This window comes from Chlorocebus sabaeus, chromosome 10 (genome assembly GCF_047675955.1).
Source record: "Chlorocebus sabaeus isolate Y175 chromosome 10, mChlSab1.0.hap1, whole genome shotgun sequence".
Taxonomy (NCBI): Eukaryota; Metazoa; Chordata; class Mammalia; order Primates; family Cercopithecidae; genus Chlorocebus; species Chlorocebus sabaeus.
In genome coordinates this window covers 13,853,748-13,867,966 of record NC_132913.1, presented here as the reverse complement: position 1 = coordinate 13,867,966, position 14,219 = coordinate 13,853,748, and the positions used below count along the sequence as shown (strand labels likewise).

Sequence of the window (14,219 nt, the reverse complement as noted above, 5' to 3'; positions counted from 1 at the left end):
ATAACTACATGTGTGAAATGTCAATAGTGCTAAGGGTGGGAAACCCTTCAATAAACGAAGTCAATGTATGATAGTAATAAAAGCCATTGCAAGCATTCCTATAGTGGTTATTTCTCCAGAGTATAAACATATGTAGCTAAATTAATATTTTTCTCTTTGATTCCCTGATGCGGAAATTCTTCTCACTGTCTAAATGAAAGAAAATTCCCAGAAAGAGCCAATAGCTAGTCTCTTGTCAGAACATCAGAATAGAATCTGAGTCCCTTGAGTGTGCATGTGCTAACCACGTCTCCTCTAAGTTCCCTCCCTTCCCCAGAAACTAGGCTTCTGCTGAATCACTTACTCCTTTCAACCCCCACTTACTAACCTCTACTTTGATAGGTTAAAAAACATCCCAGGCTCCTTTGTGCTAGGGTACTGAATACACTTGTATGAAATTTGGAAGGCAGAAGAAGGCTGACATTTTCTCTCCCTCAGAAGAGCCACGGAACCACAGCAACGTGGAGGGAGACCGCTCCATGAGTTGTCAGCAGCTTCGCGGGTGTAAAGTGGCGGCTGTGCCTTGGGTGGCAGCAGTGCCTGGGTGGCCTGGCATTGGCACTGCTAGAGGTGGCCTTCTGATTTCCAGCTCTCTTGCTGGGGAAGCGGCCAATGCTGCCACCTTGTCCCAGGAACCATTCCCATTCCTGGAGGCCAAGCCTAGAGGCACTCCTCCAATTCTTCCAACAATTTCATCAGCTCCTAATTCCCTGTTAAATTTCTTTTCATAATCCAAGTGATTTCTATTTCCACAATAGATCCTGGATGCATACACTCACCCTTAACCCAAAGCCCATCAGATCCTGATAGTAAGCACCTCTGTTAAAAGAGAACATGACTCAACGATGGCTCTTAGTGTGGTCCCCAGGCCAGCAGCATCAGCATCACCTGGAAACTTGTTATAAATGCAGATTCTCGGGTTCCACCCCAGACCAGCTGACTCCAACTCTGGGAGTGAGACCCGGAGATCTGTCTCTTCACAAATACTCCAGGTAATTGTGAGGAATAGTAAAGTTTGAAAAGCCATGGGTTAAAAGAAACAGTACAAAAATATATTTTTTCTATCTGCTGTCTTAACTGTGTGCCTCACTCTTTTTGTGTAGACCACAAATGCAGAATCTATGATCATAAACAAGGAGTATGAGCTGAAGTTGACTGAATACATCTACTGCTCTGGCTGAGAATGGATGGGAGTGGGAGGAAACTAACTGCTCACTCCAGAAGGACCTAAAGCAGGTCACACAGTCAAGGACACTTTTCTCTGCAGCCCCTCTGGATGGAAAAGAAAGGTCGACACCAAAAGTATGTGCTGGGAGGTACGTAAGGTTGAAGTCCAAAGGTCAAATCCAAATCTGATCAATGAGATACTCTGGTTGAACCACAGGAGCTGAGGCCCTGAACCAGAGGACCCAGGAAGGTGCAGAGTGAGCAGCAATAGGCAGAGTTGACCAGCACGTGGCCTGGAAGCTTTCTGGAAGGAAACCACAATTTTCTTCAACTATTTTTATCACGTTCCCAGGACCTGGGCTATTTGATGCAAGAGGTAAAATAGCAAGCAAGGTGGACATGGTCCCTGACTCCCCCACAAGGGCTTAGAATCTACTAGACAAGGCTGACAATTGAACAACTTGGCCAGCACCTCAGACTCTTCTTTCCAGCTTGCCACCAGGAAAGAAATAACTGTTCTCCAGTCAGTCAAGGGCAAAATGAAAATCTCATTGGCCTAGATTGGGTCACATGCCCACCTCTTCGAAGAATTAGTAGAGCCAGATGGGTAATCCAGCTTGGGTAACATGCCCACCCCTGTGGATGGGAGAGAGAGAGGAGGGGGTGATGCTTTCGTAGCCTGTCTGAGAAGCACAAGAATGAGGGGTAACTAAACCAGAGAAAAGGAAAGGGGCACTGGGGAAACATTCACAATAGATAGACTCTGAAGTCCTCACAAGCCACCTGTGTTAATGCATCTGTCTTGTTTTGGAGATTTCAGAGCATGATGACTCTCTCTGAATTCACATAGGACTTGATCCCTTGAAACCTTTAATTCTCTACTTTTTTTGAAAGTTAAATAAGGCCGGGCACGGTGACTCACGCCTGTAATCCCAGCACTTTGGGAGGCCGAGGCAGGCGGATCATGAGGTCAAGAGATCGAGACCATCCTGGCCAACACAGTGAAACCCCATCTCTACTAAAATACAAAAATTTAACCGGGTGTGCCTGTAGTCCCAGCTACTCAGGAGGCTGAGGTAGAAGAATTGCTTGAGCCCAGGAGGCGGAGGTTGCAGTGAGCCAAGATTGCACCACTGCACTCCAGTCTGGCAACAGACAAAGACTCCATCTCAAAAAAAAAAAAAAAAAAAAATGAAAGAAAAAGAAAGCTAAATAAGATGAAATGTCTGATACCAGCAAACTGGGGAACCAAATGCAATGATTTTTCCATTTGCATTCTAATGTTTTTCACCTCCTCAAAGACAAGTGTCCTAAGGTGGTGTTGGGCCATGCAGAACAAGATGATTTCAGTTTAGGCACTGAGAAGCATGTAGAGGACGGCAGCTCTAATGTCTGAAGGTAGCCCCTAGAAACCCAGCCCAGTGGAAATCTGAGTACTAACAATGATTAAAAATGATGCTAATAACAATAATAACAATAGCAAGAGAGAGCCCTTGGCTCTTACATTATACCAGAAACTGTTCTAAGGGCTTTGCATTCATAAACTAATTTAATCTCTACAGCAGCCCTACAAGGTAAGTACCAGAGTATCATTCCCCAAGTGAGTTTAAGTAACTTGCCCAAAGTAAGTGATCCAGATCCAGTCAGTCTCACTTCAGAACTTACACTTTTCAGCACTATACTACACTCCATGGCATAAAATCATCTGGAATTATTAGTGTGAACCTGAACTTATCTAATGGTGGGGTTGTTGTTGTAATTAAGAATTTAGAAAGCAATAAAAAAAGGCCTCCTCCCTGTCCCATGCGTAGTCATAGATGCCACCTTTCAAATGGAGCAATGTCAGTAGCCAGAAGCAGATGATGGAGTTCTTAAACAGGACACACAATGCATATATTATAAGAAAAACAGCAATAAATTTAACTACATCAAAATGTAAAACTTCTACATAATCAATGACATTATAAACCAAATTCAAAGACAAGTCGCAAACCAGGAAAATCATGGCGAATGCTCACAACCAACAAAGGATTAAAAACCTGAATATTTTAAAAACTCCTACAGATTAATAAGGGAAAGATAAATAACCCAACAGAGAAAAATAGACAAAAGCTATGAAAAGGCATTTCACAGAAGCAAAAACCCAGAGGGTCAATATCCGTACGAAAAGATTGTCAGCTTCATGAACAGTCAGGAAACAAGTGAAACACCAGTGATCTCCCATTTCACTTCCATCCAATTAACAACAAAGTTCAAGATCAACATGGCCTGGTGGCAGCAGGAATGCAGAGAAATGGGAGCCTCTTATGCTGCTGGCGTGAGAGGGCACATGCAGACATCTTTAAAAAACAACCGACAATACCTGGGGAGGGGGAAGCGTCCACTTCTAGGTATCTGTCCTAAAATCACTCGCATGTGTACACAAGAAAACAGCCACAGAATGTGTGGCAGCATTGTTTACAGTCATAGGAAATTTCAAACAAGTGTACTTTGCAAATCACAGGACAATCATAAATTATTTGTGACATATTCCAATGATGGAAAACTCCACTGCAGTTGAATGAATGAAGGGAATCAAGATGCATCAAAATGAATAGAAATAAAAATACATTGTGTTGGCTAAAAGGCAAGTTACACCATCATTATATGAAGGGTTTGATGTTAATTTTGTACATTTTAATTTATATACACTATACACAGTATAAATGTTAATGTTAGACATACAGTATATAAATGTTAGCTTATGTAAATATATAATTTTATTTTTGATTATAATATTTAAGTGTAAAGCTTATGCAGTACATAAGCATAATTTTTATAATGTGTAATATATAAATTGTATTTATATTAAGTATAAAACTTTATATACAGTATGAGTTTATGTCTAAGTTTATGTGTTATGTGAATATGAATATATAATAAAACTGTGAAATACATGTAGAACAGTAACAAACTTCACCACAGTGCTTGCCTCTGAGGGAGGATTGGAACTGGGAGGGATACACAAGGAATTTTAACTATATTTATGTTTTACTTCTTAAAAAAAATTAATAAAACTGGGTGGCAGGCACATGGACGATTGTTATAGTTTTATTTCTAATGTTTTATTCTTTGAAGTTTTGCAGAACAAAAATATATATTAATGCCTCCAAGTTTCACTCTTGGGAGAGAAGCAAGGGCTGGGTTGATTCTGAGGGCAGCAACTGGGTGCTATCTATACCTCAGAGCCCCACAAAGGATTGGCCGGGAAGGGGTCAGCGCTTGTTGGAGGAGTTTCCTGATGACCTGTCTGGTTAGGGATGTAAAGAAGACTTTCAGAACCTTCTCCAATGCAGCTGTCAGGGGAGATCCATGGCTCTTGCAGCCTGGGAAATGTCAAAGCCACCAATGCAGAAAGGATCTTTCTGAACAATAGGAGGTAATTCAAAATCCATATTAATTTGGCCTAGGAAAATGTACCTGTGCCCTCCTTAAGGCTAGGATGTCTGGTGTCCTGAGAAGTCATGTTGCAGTCAAATTCCCAAGTGGAGAGCTGGTTCAATCGAGAAGAGTTAGCAGGTGAGGCAGCTCCCTGCCCTCTCCCTTCCACGGTCTTCTTCCCCTTCAGGCTGTGCCGGTAACAGATAGCTCCATCTCTCAGGCAAAGATACAGCAGGGTCCCTCTAGACCTGGTTCCCGGGGCTGTGGGCAGGTCACTTGCCTCTCTGAGCTGCTATTTCTGCGTCTGTGAAGTTAAGGTATTAGACATGACAATTTCGCAGTTTTATTCAGTTCCATGAAACACATGAGTGTGTACATGCATACGTCTGTGCATGTGCACACATAGATACACACGACTTCTCTCCAGAGCTGTTGTCTCCCTGTTTCATACAATTATGCTAAAATCATTCCCTTACGATTCTTGCTAATAATGTTGATAAAGGAATTTAAAATGAGCTGAATAATGAGTATTAAGGGATGGGGTAAGGGAGTCATTCAAGCACATTCATCCACCATAATACCCAAGGAAGGGTCAGCATTGATTATGTGTCAACATATAGAGAAGCCCTATCCTTTCCTAGGTCTGTGACCCTATTGTTCAACCACTCTGTGCCTCCATTTCCTCTTGTGTTAAAGTAATGTAGCATCACTCTCCTTTCATTGTTGAAGGAAGAACAAAATGAGATAATGTCTATAAAATCATTTCTACAGCCTCCAGAATAGGAAGTATTGAATATTTAGTAAATGATCATATCTATATATTTATGTCTGAGGTGGGTGTTTATCTATATGTATTCATGTCTACATGCCAGTGTTTATCTGTATATATTCACATCCATTTCTCCAAGCAGTCTTGAATTTGCCCAAGAGTATTCAGGGAAAAAAAAATAATGATTAGATTTATCAAGCGAAGGTTTCCAGGCTGCCTTTCTGACTTGAGGCAAGTGAGTACTTGGCACGGTTTTTGGTTTTCACAGCAACAGCAGTTTCAGTATCCCCACGACGGCGCCAGGGGAGCCTTCTACATCAGTGTTCTTCTAGTTGGCTTTTTGAAATGTCTAGGCCTCCCGTTATGTTAATAAGATGCTCACAGGTGGTGCAATTGGAGTTGAAAAAGCCCAGGCAGGGAGATCACCTATCATTTTCCTTTTCTCACATCCTCATTGGTAATCAGTAGCCACCCCAGGAGTCCTACCTGACTTCACGGAGTCCTGAAGTCCCATGAACCAGGTCCCAGACACAGACTCTTCTTTAGCCTACACCTCTCTGACCCCTCTGCCCATGGTTGATTCATTTACCCAGAGTTTTCAGTTTTACTCTTTATAAAGCAAGTCTCAGTTCCAAGTTGAGCTGTGCACTAAATGCAACATTTTATTTTTTTATAATTTAATTTCACTCCTTTATTTGACTCCTTATTCCACAAGGGTAGAAAATAGATTTCAGTGAACTTAAAAGTGTCTCTCTTCCAGGCATTTTTCCCAGCTAACTAGCCCTTAGCCTGTGTGCTCAGAGTCATATCTTACTGCACTCTCTGGGCCCTCGAGTGTATTAAGCAAAGTTTTGTTGCTTCTAGGCCAGCCTAGTTCCCACGGACCCCTGGATTCTCATTAGTTTCTTCCCCTGCCCTGTCCCCTGTATCCTCATTCCTCTCCTGAGAGCATGCTCCCCATCAATCACTTGAAGAATCCCTGTTTCAGGCTCTAGGGAAGCCAATCTAAAATAGTGCCCTTGTGAGCACTATTCTCATGTGAGATTCTCTATAAGACCCTATTCTTTGACTAACCATGTATCGTCCTCCCCTCTGGGTCTTGCTTTCTACAAGAGAACTCACCAAGGAGAGCAGTCTGGTCCTCTCTCCTCTTGTGTCCCAAAAGTTTATCTTGGGCCATCCTTGACCACTCTCCCTATTTAGTCTCTAAAACTTATTTTAGAGACTCACCTTCTTCCTATGTCCCATCGCCTCCCTCTCTATTCTCTTTCCCTTGGCCTGAGGTATCATTTTCCAGTCTGAAAACTGAGGAAATACTAGGAAGAAACACAATTGACTAATATGCTAAACATTTCACTCCACCACAAATGTTATTATGTGTATTCATGTATGTGCCCAGGTGCATACATGTGAAAGTGGAGGAGGAGGTGGACTTTTCATCAGAGTTATTAATTCTTTTGTCACACACTGTGTTTGAGTTCCTCCTGGGTACCAGGCACCATGCTAGGCACTGGGGAGATAGAGATGAATAAGACAAGGCCTCTGCTCTGTAGCTGCTCCCAGTCTAGTGGGAGGGGGCAACCAGGAAAAAAAAATAATTGCAATGCAATATTATAAATGCAATAAAGAGATACTCAACCATTATATACTCTGGGGAGATGAAGGAAGGAGAGAGCAAATCACTGGCAGGTAGCAGTAGTAAGAAGAGGGTGATTCAAAAGATCTTTCCAGAAGAGATGCTGAAAAACCCACCTAACCAAAAGTATCTCATCCTTCTCCTCCTTGCAGGCACTGCCAGTCATGCTCATGAAATTCCACTGGCACTTTCCCCCTAAGGTTGTTACTTAAGCAAGTCCTAAAAATAAAATGAATGGTTAACTGAGTGAAGGCATTGTGTTATCAAGAAACAGTAACACATTAGCCTACAAATAAACTAGGAAGCATTATTTATAATTAATTCTTAATATGACCCACTTTCACGCAGTTGACTGGAAGTTTAAGGAGGGCCAGGTCCTAATTGAAGAGAAACAGAGGGAAGGCTTGAGCATGGGCATTACTTTAGGTTGGCTTCCCTAGGGCCTGTAACAGGGATTCTTCAAGTGATTGACGGGGAGCATGCTCTCAGGACAAGAATGAGGAATGAGGATGCAGGGGACAGGGAAGGGGAACAAACTAATAGAATGTGGTCTCAGCTGGAAACGCACTTCGGTTGGATCCGGCATTGATCCCACCATGAGGCAAGAAAAGAACAGGGGAGGGGCGAGTGCAAGGCTACCTCCCAGATGAGTACGTTCTCAAGGCTGAGAGGGAGATGGCGGGTAATGGTGATTGTTACTGAAATGCCACGGGTTTGGGTTAGATCCTATTGCTCACTGCACAGAAAGCCAATCACTGAGACAATGAGTATTGCCAGGTAAAAAGGCTTTATTCAGTTGCAGCAGCCGACTGTATTGGCGATCAGTCTCTAATCCATCTCCTCAAGTGACTAAAATTAGGGGTTTATATTGCAGGGAAGAAATGTAACTGGGTGAGAAAACAGGATTTAGGGAGGGGTAAGGAAGAGGAGCTGGTCAATAGGCAGCAGGGTGTGGTTAGGCAATTAGGACAGATGAGGGTCTGGCATCTCATTGTCCAGATGTGGTGATGTGGTAAGTTTCTATTCCTTGATATTATCCGGGACGTCTGATGTTGGTTTTTTGAGAAAGGAACTCAGATAAGACAAATGTAACTTTCTCAAGTGTTAAGACTGAGAGGGTCAATTTCTATGTTTATTTTTTAAAAAAACCATAAATATCAGTTCTATGGGACACTTGGGCCAGTTTCAGAGATCAGCGGGCCCGTCAGCAGGGAATGAGCACACCATGAGGTGTCTGTGCCAGGCACCCACAGCACCCTCTTCAAACAGGGTAGTTCCAGACAAGAACTCAGTGGGAGACCAGGAAGTTAAAAAAGAGAAGAGGCCAGAAGAGAGAAGAGAAGACTTAATGTCACAAGCACGAAGTGAATTTCTGTGCATGTATATGCGTGATGACTCATCCATCAACCTGGGAGGTTGTAAGGCCAGTTCCTAATAGACACTGTCATTTCTCCTCTGGCAGCTCCCTGAGGGAAGAGAGTATGTCCTTCTCCTTGTCCTGCATTCCCCCAATACTCAGCATAGAAAAAGCTTAGATAAGAAAATGAACAAAGTTCTTAACAGACACCTCACCAAAGAAGGTATAACACCAATGTAAGTAAGCATATGAAAATATTCTCTGTATCATATGTCATTAGGGTAATATAAATTAAAACACCAATAGGATACCACTACACACCTTTTAAAATGGCCAGCATCCAGATCACTGACAACACCAAATGCTGACGAAGACATGGAGCAACAGAAACTGCCATTTATTGCTGATGTGAACGCAAAGTGGTACAGTCACTTTTGAAGACAGTTTCATAGTTTCTTGCAAAACTAAACATACCTTACCATAAAATCCAGCAGAGTGAATGCTAATGTAAAAAATGTATTTGGGGTGGTATTAATGTGCCAATGTATGTTCACCAATTACACCAAATGTACCACTCTGGTGGGGGATGTTGATAATGGGGGAGTCTATGAATGCATGGTGCTGAAGAGCATATGGAAAGTCTCTGTACCTTCCGCTCAGTTTTGCTGTGAACACAAAATTGTTCTAAAAGTCTATTAAAAATAAAGCAAAAGTTTATTAGTATTGAAATAAAAAAGAAAACCCATAGACTCAAGTGGGAGGGTTCCCTGAAGCCCGAAACTACCTTCACTCAACTGTGAGCTGCAAGATCTTAGCTCTCTAGGTCACAAAGAACCATCCACAGACTCCACATCCACTCCTGGTCCTAGAGTCTCCTCTTTAATCTGCAATAATGCTGGCACAGACTGAAGCACAACCCTCACTTCTAGGTGGTTGTCTGTATGGTTTCCCCAGCAGAGCCGAGCTTGCAGAGCTGCTGAGCAACAGATCAGGCTGCCCAGTGTTTGACTGGAAAGAACCACTGCCGTGTTGGGAGACTGGCTTTAGCCTTGGCCTTGGCCAAGCATCACCAGAGAAAAGCTGAAGCAAATGTAGCACGCAGCTCTTCAGAATTCTCAGAGTAAAATTGATGTACACAAGAGAATCCCCAAAAATCATTAAGAACCATGGTTCACAAAATAGGCCTCACCCAGGCCTTGATGTTCCTGGAGCTAGACCAAGGTCTTTCATTCTAAAATAAAATCTCAGTCAGTTGCTAACTGAAGTAAATTGCCAAATTCAAATACATTAATGATTGAATTTTCTCTATTTATATCTTCTTTCCATTACATTTCCCTACACCTCTGTTGCCTGTTTGTTTGCTGGCAAATGCTCCTAGACAACGAAACGCATAAAGCAAGTACCAACTAGCTATTAATAGAAAACCAAGGAAAGGCCAATTAAGTTTGGTTCATGCTCATTAAATGTGTAATTAGGATTCTGATTTTATATTCCATACAGAGAGTGTTAAAATAATAACTACCATCTTTAGTCCTACTATGCTTTAGGCTCAAGCTGCTGGATGCTTTAACTCTAGCATTCTCAGTGTAATTTAAATATTGATGTCCCTAGTTTACAAATAAGTACTTAAATAGATAAACTGAGACATACAGGGTCTCACGTTAACAAAATATGTACACAAAATTTATGTGCACAAAAAAATATTACTTTCCATGAGTATATATAACAGAGAGGTCTGAATTAGCCTTGAAGGTCAGCTAAGGTGTCTCTGAGGAAATATTTGAGATGAGAGTTGAAGGAGGAGCAGGCAACAGGGGAAGGGAGCAAAGGAAAACTGCATTTGCAAAGGCCCTGTGCTAAATGGTGCAGCTGCTTTGGAAAACAACACCAGGAAGTTCCTCAAAAGGTTAAACATAGAGTTACCATGCAACTCAGCAGCTCTACTCCAGCCTGTCCAACCAAGAGAAATGTCCACACAAAACCTTGGACACAAATGTTCATACAGTATCATTCATAATTCAGTCTACCCAAATGTTCATCAGTGGATTCGTAGATAAACAAAATATGGTATGTCTTTATAAAGGAATATTATTCAACAATAAAAAGCAGTGAAGACTGATACATGCTACAACCTTGAATAGATGAACCTTGAAAGCATTATGCGAAGTGAAAGAAGCAGTCACATACCACAAAAACCCATTTTTATGAACTTTCCAGGATAGGCAAATCTATAGAGACAGAAAGTGGAGTAGTTATTGCCAGAGCTGTGGGGCAGAAGGAAATAGGAAGGGATTGCTAGGGGCATAAGATTTTGTTGGAAGGATGAAAATGTTCTAAAATAGATTGTGGTGACACTTGCAAAAGTCTGTGAATACACTGAACACTATTGAATTGTATACTTTAAGTGGATGAATCGTATGGCATGTGAATACCTTAATAAAGCTGTTAGAAAACAAACAGCAGCCTATGCTGTGGCCAGAAGAGGAGTCAGCACGGTGATTCCCTGATGAGAGAGCTGTTAGGTCTCCAGGCCCTTGCCCCTGGTCTCCTCTGCCGACGTCACACCCTGACCCCTATGGCTTCACGGGTTCATCAGGACAGTGTTTGCCACCTCCTCCTACAACGACACCAGGCTCAATCCACCCTTTCCACTTCTCTCCCCTTCCCAGGAGTGGCTACAGAAAAATGAATTTTACTTGACACCAAAAGAGAAAGTGCCCAGTTGAAAAAAGGGAAAGTGAGCTCAGGGCTGGGGTTGGATAAAAGAATATCGTAACTTTATAATTTTGCTCTTGCTGGATCAGAGTGGTTTTCCGGTTTGCTTCCTGGTCAGTGGGTAGATGACAGGAATGCACTGTCCTGAATGGAGAATGGTGACGACGGGGCTATAAAACAAGTAGCAAGCTTTGGGTAAAGCCTCCTCTGCAAGACAATTTTATCAAACTATTAAGATATCATAGAAGAGAGGGACACCGAGAGAGAGAGAATGTGAACAAAATTACTGGACAGAGACAGCTCCAATGCAACACAGTAAACACTTTCTAGAAAACTTTGTTTCCTGTATATACAACCCACTCGGGGTGGTTTTTATTCCCAGTCTTCCTCTTTCTAAGTGAGAAGAAAGTCGCCTTCTTGTTGTTTTCCTCTAAATTTTAGCACTTAACGGTGTTGGTATGCCAAGAAGACTAGAGGAAGGCACATTCCCAAGCAGCTTCAGGATGTTTGAGGAAATAAATAAATAAATAAATAAATAAATAAATAAATAGTAAATCTAAGCAAGTGAGAGAAAAAAAAAGTATCTAAAGAAATAAAAGTAATCCTAAGAGAGGAACCAGAACTGTTATAAATGGAGGAGGAGGAGGAGGTAGCCTAGGGCGCCAAGCAAACTTGAAGGCAGGTACAGTGCTAATCAGCCTGAAATTTCTCACCCAAAGGTTTATTCCTTTCTTGAAATTTCTATCACTGGTATTAGTTTGTGGGTTAAAATTCCTTTAAATTCAGTGAAAAAGAACTCATACATTGCACATTACTCCTCATCCTGTATGCAAACACAGAGTAGTCATCATGACATATTCAAATTGCTTCCCACATTACTTTCCTTAATATTCTGCACTGCCACTTTAGTTATTACTGCTGCAGCTACATTAGCTAAATTGGGCAGTCCAAATGCAACACCTTGACCACCTCCCCAAAAAATAAACTTCTACTCACTCTCTTCACATTCAGTAATGACTTGCAATGTCCTTTTCCCTTTCTCTGCTCACAACTCTGCCAACAGCATTTCTTAATGCAAACAGTAAAAACTGAATTACAAGCATGATCCAATTTTACTTGACATAATTAGTGGATTAGACATCAGAGAAAATCCACTTATTTTCACAGCTCATCCTGCTTTCCACCTCCCCTGCCACTCCACACTTAGCAATAAAGGTTCCAAGAGTACAAAGTGGAAAAGAGTTTTATTCTAAAGGACACTTACAGCTATCAAATTAGTTTCTAAATGACTCCAAGTATGACCCTTTCTCCATCAGACTTTTTTTCTAAGAAAGCAAAGATGAGGATCTGAACTACAGCTCCTGAGTCAAAAGTCAGTAACTGAAGGCTGCAAATATTTTGGCATGAGATTTTGGAACAAACTCGGTAACAGCAACAACAGCAACAAAAACCAAACCACTCAGGCTGGTCTCAGCTTGGCTTCTGGTGTCAGAGGGCTTTGGGTTTGATTCTTCGCTCTGACAACTACGTAATCTTCGTCAGGTCATTTGACTTTTCTAAATCTATTTCCTTATCTCTAAAATAGGCATGGTTGTGAAGTTAAACGGGATAATGCCTCTGAAGTCCTCAGAACAGTGTCTGACATTGAGTAAAGGTCAAAATGGGTTGCATTAATGCACTATGCCTACAGCCCAGTGCAAGTTCAGCCCATACCACACATGCAGTAGGGATCAGGGATCAGGACTGTGAGAGGCCGAGACCCAACTGGTGCAGCTCAGATGGTTCATGAACATGAGGTCCATCCTCCCAGCACTGCTTTGTCAGTGACTCTCCTGATTATTGCCACAAATAGATGCCAAAAGTGGCTCATTCCAATATGGCAAAGACTTTGCTGAAGAAACGAAGAGAAGCTGCTCAATGCCTATGGCCACAATGCAGAGCAGAAGCAAGAGCAGTGGGGAGGGTGAGAGGAGGGAGAGAAAGGGACTTCTCAGATTTGTTCCTATATCTCTTTGCTCCCAAATGTCTATGTCAGAGTGAGTGAAAATATCAGCTGTTGAGTTGACAGGCACTCCTGTCACCAAAAAGCAACCAAATTGGGTAGCTCTCCTGTTACCTAGACATCACAGTATGAGTGCTGTCATGTAAGTGCATTTTCTCATGTCAGGACAACCCTTTGAGTAGCAACATTACTTTTGTCTTACAAATGAAGAAACTGAAGTTCAGAGAATCTAAGTAAATGTCCAAGGTTGCATATCTTTCAAGTGACAGAACAGGAACTGAAAACACAAGTCTGTTAACTTCAGAGCACATACTCCTCACTATGAGGTCATGTCTCTTCAACTCTCTGAAGGTTGGGATAGGCATCAAGAATGGGATTTGGGGCCAGGCACAGTGGCTGGCTCACGCCTGTAATCCCAGCACTTTGGAAGGCCAAGGCAGGTGGATCACAAGGTCAGGAGATCAAGACCATCCTGGCTAACACGGTGAAACCCGTCTCTACTAAAAATACAAAAGATGAGCTGGGTGTGGTGGTGGGTGCCTCTAGTCCCAGCTATTCAGGAGGCTGAGGCAGGAGAATGGGGTGAACCCAGGAGGCGGAGGTTGCAGTGAGCCAAGATCGTACCACTGCAGTCCAGCCTGGGTGACAGAGTGAGACTCCGTCTCAAAAAAATAATAATAAAATAAAATAAAATAAAATAAAGGATGGGATTTGGAAAGTTGGAGTCAACTCAGCAGTGGGTAATGCCTCCATCAGTTCTGCAAGGAAGGGCCAGAGACCCCAGGGATACAGTGTAATAAGAAATGCCACCCGGGTAAAACAGAGAGGATTTCTTTCCAGTAAACTCAAGAATCTGTTTCAAAAACACTGTGACTAGATGTTGTACCTCAGCTCAAACCAGTCCCTTCTCTGTCAAAACAAGCACAAACAGCAGTGCATTCATTCAGCTTGACCTTGGGTTCAGCATAGGGTAGACACTTGGAAATGGGTGATGAGGTAAATTGCTAGAATGGAATTTTTTCCATATAATGCTTTTCAACAAATGCTCTTTGCCTACATGAGACACCATGCTCAGTGCTGCAGGGGTATGTAGGTCTGAGACATCATTCCTGAC

At 42.1% G+C, this 14,219-nt stretch overlaps 1 long non-coding RNA gene across 1 annotated transcript in view; it reads right to left on the bottom strand.

Annotated features, from left to right (window-relative positions):
• LOC103216945 (uncharacterized) overlaps positions 1-14,219 on the bottom strand; it is a 535,367-nt gene that overhangs the window by 496,596 nt on the left and 24,552 nt on the right. The window contains exon 2 of the long non-coding RNA XR_005237034.2: positions 4,666-4,930. This is a non-coding gene — a long non-coding RNA (uncharacterized lncRNA). The remainder of the gene's footprint in view (positions 1-4,665; positions 4,931-14,219) is intronic.